Here is an 8,027-nt window from a genome sequence, read left to right on the forward strand (position 1 = left end):
AATTACCATCCCCCCAGAAAACAAAACAAAGTTTTTAAATTAATCCTCTACAGATAAGTGAAAGGAGATCTACTTACAGAAGAAAATCTATGAAATGATGAAATAACAGTACGTCGATACGTACACTTTTCATGTAACAATGACTGTAATGGCAAATTCTCTTCCTAAGTATGGAAACAGAGGTGCACAGAAAGTATCTGGATCCTTGGTGTGTTATGGGGTAATGGGGAAACAGGCAAAAGAGGAATTCTTCTTCTGTTGGGGCAGTAATGTGCTTGGACGCCGAACACTGTGCATGTGCGCGCCACAAAGAGAGAGGAGAGAACTTGACTTCTGAGAGGATTCATTTCTGATTTTCTGGCAAGCCTTAAATTCAGACATTATGTCCCACAGCAGTACTATTTTAGGCAACACACAAAGTAGCATGCCCAATTTTTAGATTAAAAAAAAAATCCAGTTATCACTGACGTGGTTGTGCTTGAAGCAACGTGTAGATGAAGGTGGAGAGGAATCTTCTTGCTGGCAAAGAAGGCAGCTTCCATGACTTTGTATTTGCCTTCTCCACCTTTCTCTTGTAAGAAGAAAGGATGCTCAGGGTGTAACGGCAAGGAGACTGGAATAGAAAAGGAACACTTGAAAAAATACATGCTTGTTATGAAAAGTTTTCAAAATGGAGAAAAATGCAAAAAATAAACCTTCCAAGGATAACTGCAATTTTCTTTTTTTAACATTTTTTTTATTGCAGTGTAGTCAATTTACAGGGTTGTGGCAATTTCTGGTGTACAGCACAAGGCTTCAGTCATAGAGGAACATACCTATGTTAGTTTTCATATTCTTTTTCACCATAAGTTACTACAAGGTATTGATATAGTTCCCTAATAATGGCAATTTTCATGTTTGTTCTTTCCTACCAGTCGTTTCACGATGTTTTTCGTATTTTCAAGAGATTATATAAAATCACTTTTATCTTTGTGTTTGTTTCAAAACCAACACGCGACTCTTACAGAATTTATGGAAAACAAAGAAACAAAATAAAAACGGTCCATTGCCCAACTACACAGAAACACCCACAGTTAGCATTTGAGGGTATATCAATTTTTTCATACTATGTATTGGGTACTTATGGGCTTCAGACCACCCATTGAAGCACTGGTCATGCACTATCTCATTTAAAGTGTACAGTTTTCTGATAAGGTATGTATGGTTATTTCTGAGGTTCAGGCTTGGAATGAGCAAGGTCAGTGAGACCTAAAGATAAGTGCATAAATATATATATAAAGGCTAAAATCATTACAAAGATGTATTCTTTTTTTCCTAAATGGCATATTTAATTTTTCATAACATTGTAGATCTTAATTGAGAGAAATTACTTTCATGTCTTCATCTGTGCTACAGCCTCCTAATAGGTTCATTATGGTTCATAAATGTATTTTATAATTAGATTTCTATAAGGTCAATCATATTCAGAAGTATTCGGAAAGGGACCGACTTGTTTTATCTCTTTCTATTCATGCAGAATTCACTACAAGAAGAAAAATATTTGCTTCAATATATTTTTTTTCATCATAAGCTGCCCAGTCCAAGAATTATCAATGGAGAAATGTCTCAGCTGAATGGTAATTTTAATTATCACATCAAACCAGATGATAACACATTGTCAGTGTACTCCAAAGTGTCTCAATGTTCATTGCGTCCAAGCACTGCCTTTATTCCCAAATTAGCTCTTTGCAGTAAAGTCCACAGCCCCATAGTTCTTAAAGAATAACACAAATAATTGACAATGATCGTTACATTTTTAATTTCCCACATCTTGTAGTAATTAATGTGTATGCGAAGGATTTCTCTAAGCAGATTGAAACATAGGCAGAAAAATGGTGGGGTTCTTTTTTTTTGGTTAATCATTTCATTTTAATGCTACAAGATATACTCGTTCTGCTTTATTCTCATGAAAAAGATTTTTGCTTGAGTCATAGCATCTTTGCTGACGGTATTTTAACATAACAGGAATGTCTATATTTAAATCTCTAAAATTAATTCCATCCTCCCCAAAAGACAAATGGAAGGGCCGCAGTCTGCGCTCTGAAGCACACAGATAAGACCGCAGGAGTGTTCCCAGTCTGAAGCCTTGTTGCTAGCTTTGTAGGTTTAATTTCTTGCTTGTTTGTTTTAAATCTGAGATTGTATATTCTTATATATAATACCTTTTAAGCCTTGAAACCATATTTCAGGGGAGAGAATAAGTTTACATTGTCATGTTTGATGGAAAAAAACAGTTTCTTCTCGCTTGCATATCCTCTGGTTGTAATTCGTCAATATCTGTGACTGGCTTGCTATACTCAGATTGGACAAATTTTATTATCTTTTTTGAAACAACTATTACGTGTCTGGCACCATATTTCTCACTTATTTGATCTCAATCTTGACAACAACTTTATAGGATGAGTTTTTTTTAATAGTCATTTTAAATCGAGGAAGTTGAGGTTTAGACAGATTTTGTCCAGACAGCCAGCACTGAGATTAGTCATCTGTGCAAAGCCACACAATTAAAAAGAGTCAGGATTTCAACTCGGGTCTTTCAAATCTATGATGTTTGCCCTTTTGACTCTCTTCCCTTTGATCCCTGAATTTCTGAATAATTGAAAGTATCGCAGATGGCATGTATAATAATGTGGATGAAAAGTTTCTTTTGCAGAGCACAGAGAACAATATTCAATATCTTACAATAATCTTTAATGAAAAAATATGAAAACAAATATACTTGTGTATATGCATGACTGGGCCATTGTGCTGCACACCAGAAACTGATGCATTGTAATTGATTATACTTCAATTAAAAAAATAATAATTTTGGATGAATCTCAAAGACACAACACTAAGCAAAAGAATCCAAACACCAAAAATACATACTGTATGAATCGTGTGCATGAAGTCCAAGCTTAGGTTTCCTCATTTTTACTTCCTGTATCTACCTCTTTGCACCTTCTGAATGTGACCTCTTCCCTGGAATGCTTTCTCTAAGAGTGATTTTGAAAAGAGTCTTTGCGTTAATCCTTCTGAGACAATTGTATGCTTGAGAATATCTTTATTGCACTTAAACAGAAACAGCTGGATGAAAACATTCTAGGTTCAAATTAATTTTTTCCTTCAATATACTGAAAATATTAGCCTTATATTGTCTAATACCATTGCTAAAACATCTAATATCAATTTGGTTTTTGCTCCTTTGTCTCAGGAATCTTCTTTTTTACTCCGATGGTCTTGAATTTTACTACAGTAGAGCCAAATGTGAGTTTTCTTGTCTATTCTGTTGACGTTTTTCTAAATTCTTTCAATCTGTGGTCTTCCCTCTTTCTTTAATTACAGGAAATTCTCAATCATTATTTCTTCAGATATTTTCTCCCCTCCATTTATTGTATTCTCGTCTTCTGAAACTCTTTGTATCCTCTCTCTCTCAACATTTCTTTGATATTTTGATCTTTTTGTACATATCTGATGTCTTTTACATGAGGAGAATCCTACTGTACAATTATAGACATTTTTACATATTGAGTTTATTAAATTCAATTCTTTTCCAAAAAAAAAGCTTGAGGTATTTTAAAATCAAAGATACAACACTTAATGAAAGAAAAAAATATAAAATCAGAACCAAATAAAAGGGGAAAACCTGGCACGCTAAGGTAAGGGTTAAACTAGTTGCTATGTTTGAGAATGAAGGCGTGCTCTGGCTAAAAGGTCATAAGTCTTTTTATTTTTGGAAAAAGACCAGACTCTTTGCAGGAATCACATTTTGATTCACAGAGGATCACTTGGTGTGTTATCTACTTAAATAAAAGTAAGTCAGTTGACCTTCCATTGATTCCAGCAGCCGTATGAGAACCCAAGCTGTGTGGACCAGAGGCTTTTAAGACTTGAAATGGGAGCCAGGAGCAAAACAAAACAGAATAACATCCAGAAGTTGCTCTAATGGGCTTTGTCTTGAGAATTAGTTTAAGGTACCCTGTGACTTTATAGTAATACATCTGCAGCATAACTGGGCTGTCCACACACCGTGAAATGATTTTTAAAATTTGTAGCTACGATTTTAAATAGGAAGAGGCATCACTTTCTTGCTTATTGAGCAGAGCAACTGGCGAGGCTGACTAGAATGTTCAAGCGGCTGATGCAACCATTGCTACAATTCCAGGCTTCTGTTAGATGCTTAGAACGTTTGCCATTGATTTTAAAGAGGGAAAATGTCTAGGTTTGAAGCACTAGATGAATATATTCTACAATGAGACATTGCTTTCTAAATCTTTTTTTAATCCCTTAGAGAACTGTGTTTATAGTGTGGGGAAGCTATACTTTTTCAAGGTCCTTTATTTCTCTGTGTAGTGAAATGAGCTCAGAGAAAATTCGACTTCAGATATAGTTACAAAAATTATAAGTTAATAAAATTATTTTTCAATTTTTGAGAAGAGCTTAAATATCTGTATGTTCACGTTAGGGGCAAAATCAGAGTGGGCACTTCGTTCACTGCTCAACAGATTCCCAGCCACTAAATTCACTTTATGAATATTTGTTGACTTATTGATTATCCACCATGTGCCAGGCATTGTGCTACGTGTGACAAGGGCTACTGTGCCCTTGACCCAACTTCACTAAGCACTCAAGACCTTGCCCTTGGACTCTGTCCTTGATGCGTAAGAATCTTAACTGGGTTAGTTCAGTGAAAATCCCCCAACATCAACATCGAATCAAATTCCCCATCTCCCCCATCCTCTGGTGATATCTTATCACCCTGGCCTGCCTTCAGCAAGACTCTTGTTCAGTTGGTCTAGCAAGAATCCCTTAAGCCCTGGGTGCTTCCTCTTACTGAGGAGAGAAGCATTGGCCATAGGGAGAATTTTGGATTTCATCCTAACTGATGCAGAGGAGTCACACGATCAGATTTGCCCTTGAAAAAGATTATCTCACTACTCTGAAGAGAATGGATTGGGCAGGACAGCTAGTGGCCAAGTGACAGACAAGGCTCACAGCAGGGGAGAGGGAGAGGAGTGGATGGATTCAAATTGTAATTAGGAGGAAGAATCAACATGATCTGGTGACCAACCAGGTATCCATCGTGGGGGGTGACCGTGTTCAGCTAATGAGCAAGGTTTACCAGGATTGAGGAAGGCAGGTGGATTTGGAGGAAGATGAGCACCGGGCCTCATTGGAATTCTGCTGTAGATTGGAAACACATCTAGAGGTTGTGACCAGGACCAATATCCTATTTGCTTGTGGCCCCCAGATATAGGAAGCATCAGTGTGTGTGGTAATGGCCAGAGACAGCAGGCAGTGAACAGGCCCTTTTCAGGAGACTGGAGCCTGGTCTGTGCATGGAGCCAGTGACCTCCTTAGTTCCAGGGCCTCCCCTCCTTGGCAGTGGGCCAAAAGATGGTACTTTTCTCTCCTTATGGGGTTGATTTGTTGATGTATAGGTGCCTCTGGGTCTCCCTTGAGTTTTGTGCTTGAAGGTTGAAATCTTAAGTCACATAACAATAGTGTGCACAGCTAAGCAACTAAGGAAGTTCTGAGGAAGACAAGAATTGGAAGAAAAAGAGAGATTATGAAGAGTCCACCATAGAACCTTTTTTTTACCCCCAGAAACTACCTTTTTCATGTTTAAATTCTTTGGGGGAAAATGTAGTTATTTGTTCAGCAGTTCAGAAAAATTAACCAAGTAATGCATCAGAGTCAGAGCCTACTCCCAGGGGCCAGACTATAGCCCCCCACCACCCTTCTGAGCTCTGGTCACTCTGCTTCAGCCAGACAAGACCCTAGCCACGATCCTGCCTCAGGGCCTTTGCACTTGCAGTTCTTTCTGCCTAGAGCTCCTTTCCCTAGACATCCATGTAAGTACTGTCACCTCCTTTGGGACTTTGCTCAAATGCCTGCTCTCAGCAAGGCCGTCTCTATCTTGTCATATACACATCATCCCTCCTCCACTTCTAGCAATCCCATCCCTCTTTCCTGATTTTTTTTCCTCATAGTTATCATCTTCTCACATAATTGTTTTTATTTATTTGTTTGACTTTCTCCTTCCATCAAAATGCAAGCTCTGTAAAAGGCAGTGAGTGATTTTGTTTTCTGTGTCTCTAGCTCTTAGAACAGGGACCCTCACAAAGTGAACTCTCAATAAATACTTACAGGATAAATGAATAATCTTAAGACACAGGCTACTGATGCAGCTTTAAAACCAAAGCTGGCTGGAGCAGAAGCTATGCTGGACATGAGACCCCTGGGACAGACTTAACAGCAATGGATACTATCTGTTGGTTACTGGAAGGAGATGCCTTGTTGTTCTTAGACATGCTTGGCATTTGAATGTTAAACCAAGTATAATGAAAGAGGAGGATATAACAGTAATCTTTATTTCTTGAGTATTTCCATTATTGAAGACCAGTGGTGTGGATCATCTAAAGAAGTGGTGATTTAAAACCATTTCTATTGACCACAGGGAAGTATTTCTCACATATGCTCACAAATGTGTGTCTGTGTTCATACACGCATACACAGATGTATATAAAAGTGTGCTGGTCAAGCCTTACAGATGCCAATGCCGCCCCGCATCCTCCCACAGTGCCCAACCATGGTCAACCCCACCATGTTTTTTGACATCACTGTAGATGGCGAGTCCCTGGGCCGCATCTCCTTTTCAGCTGTTTGCAGAAAGTTTCCAAAGACAGCAGAAAACGTTCGTGCTCTGAGCACTGGGGAGAAAGGATTTGGTTATGAAGTTTCCTGCTTTCACAGAATAATTCCGGGATTTATGTACCAGGGTGGTGACTTCACATGCCACAGTGGCACTGGTGGCCAGTCCATCTACGGGGAGAAATCTGATGATGAGAATTTCATCCTGAAGCATATGGGGGTCCTGGCATCTTGTCCATGGCAAATGCTGGCCCCAACACAAACGGCTCCCAGTTTTTCATCTGCGCTGCCAAGACTGAGTGGTTGGATGGCAAGCGTGTGGTCTTTGGCAAGGTGAAGGAAGGCATGAATGTTGTGGAAGCCATGAGCGCTTCGGGTCCAGGAATGACAAGACCAGCAAGGAGATCACCGTTGCTGACTGTGGACAAATATAATAAATCGGACTTGTGTTTTATCTTAACCACCAGACCATTCCTGCTGTCGCTCAGGAGAGCATCCCATCACCCCGATCTGCTCGAAATATCCTATAATCTTTGTGCTCTCACTGCAGTTCTTTGGGTTCCATATTTTCCCTACCCACCTCCAAGTTTAGCTGGATTTCAAAGTTAAGTTTATGATTATGAAATAAAAACTAAACAAACAAAAAAAAGTGTGCTGGTCAACATATAACGGACTTACTTTGCAAATCTAGTTTTCCTGGCATTGCTATTAAAATGAGTTTGCTTTTCCACCACACAACCCGCTCATGATGTCTGCTGGGTGCCTGAGTGCAGTTTAGATGCCCTGGATGATCAACAGGAAATTACATTAGTCATGTCGAATGTGGCCAGTATCTAAGTTCCGGATCCCCATGGAGCCACTTATTCCTGAGCTGGGCCTCCAAGGGATGCCCAGAGTGGCCTCTCCAGGAAAACACATGAACCTTATTGCTAGTTAGCCTCCTACGTAAACCTCAGGTCTGGTCTCTTGTTCTGGGGAATTGGCCTGAATAGCGCAAAAGTCCCCACTTCTGCTACTCTTTTGGGTCAAGGAAAGTCTAGGCTTCTGTTCTTTGGTCCCATCTTGTCTAGCTGGCCCTCTGGCTCTTCCTCACCAAAGACAGTGACAGTTGAGAAGGGCAGGAAGGGCATCGAGTAGAGCCTGCCAAGGCCATCCCACCATGCTTCCGTCACCTGAGCTTCACCATAGGGTCCCAAACAGAGGACACTTAGAGCTCCATTTGATCACATATGCCTCCTGAGAGAAAAGTGCACATAGAGAATAAAACCGAACTTTGAAAGAGAATTCCAATCTCCTTTGCTATTCCACCCGAAGTTCTCTGCCATCTGTTGCCCACATCCCATTGTATCTCTTTG

The 8,027-nt window shown here is 39.6% G+C and overlaps 1 pseudogene; it reads left to right on the forward strand.

Moving 5' to 3' along the window:
- Positions 1–6,610: 6,610 nt before the first annotated feature.
- On the forward strand, positions 6,611–7,106 carry LOC105102299 (peptidyl-prolyl cis-trans isomerase A-like; annotated as a pseudogene).
- The last annotated feature ends 921 nt before the right edge of the window (positions 7,107–8,027 follow it).

The sequence above is a fragment of the Camelus dromedarius genome, chromosome 36, assembly GCF_036321535.1.
Source record: "Camelus dromedarius isolate mCamDro1 chromosome 36, mCamDro1.pat, whole genome shotgun sequence".
Taxonomy (NCBI): domain Eukaryota; kingdom Metazoa; phylum Chordata; class Mammalia; order Artiodactyla; family Camelidae; genus Camelus; species Camelus dromedarius.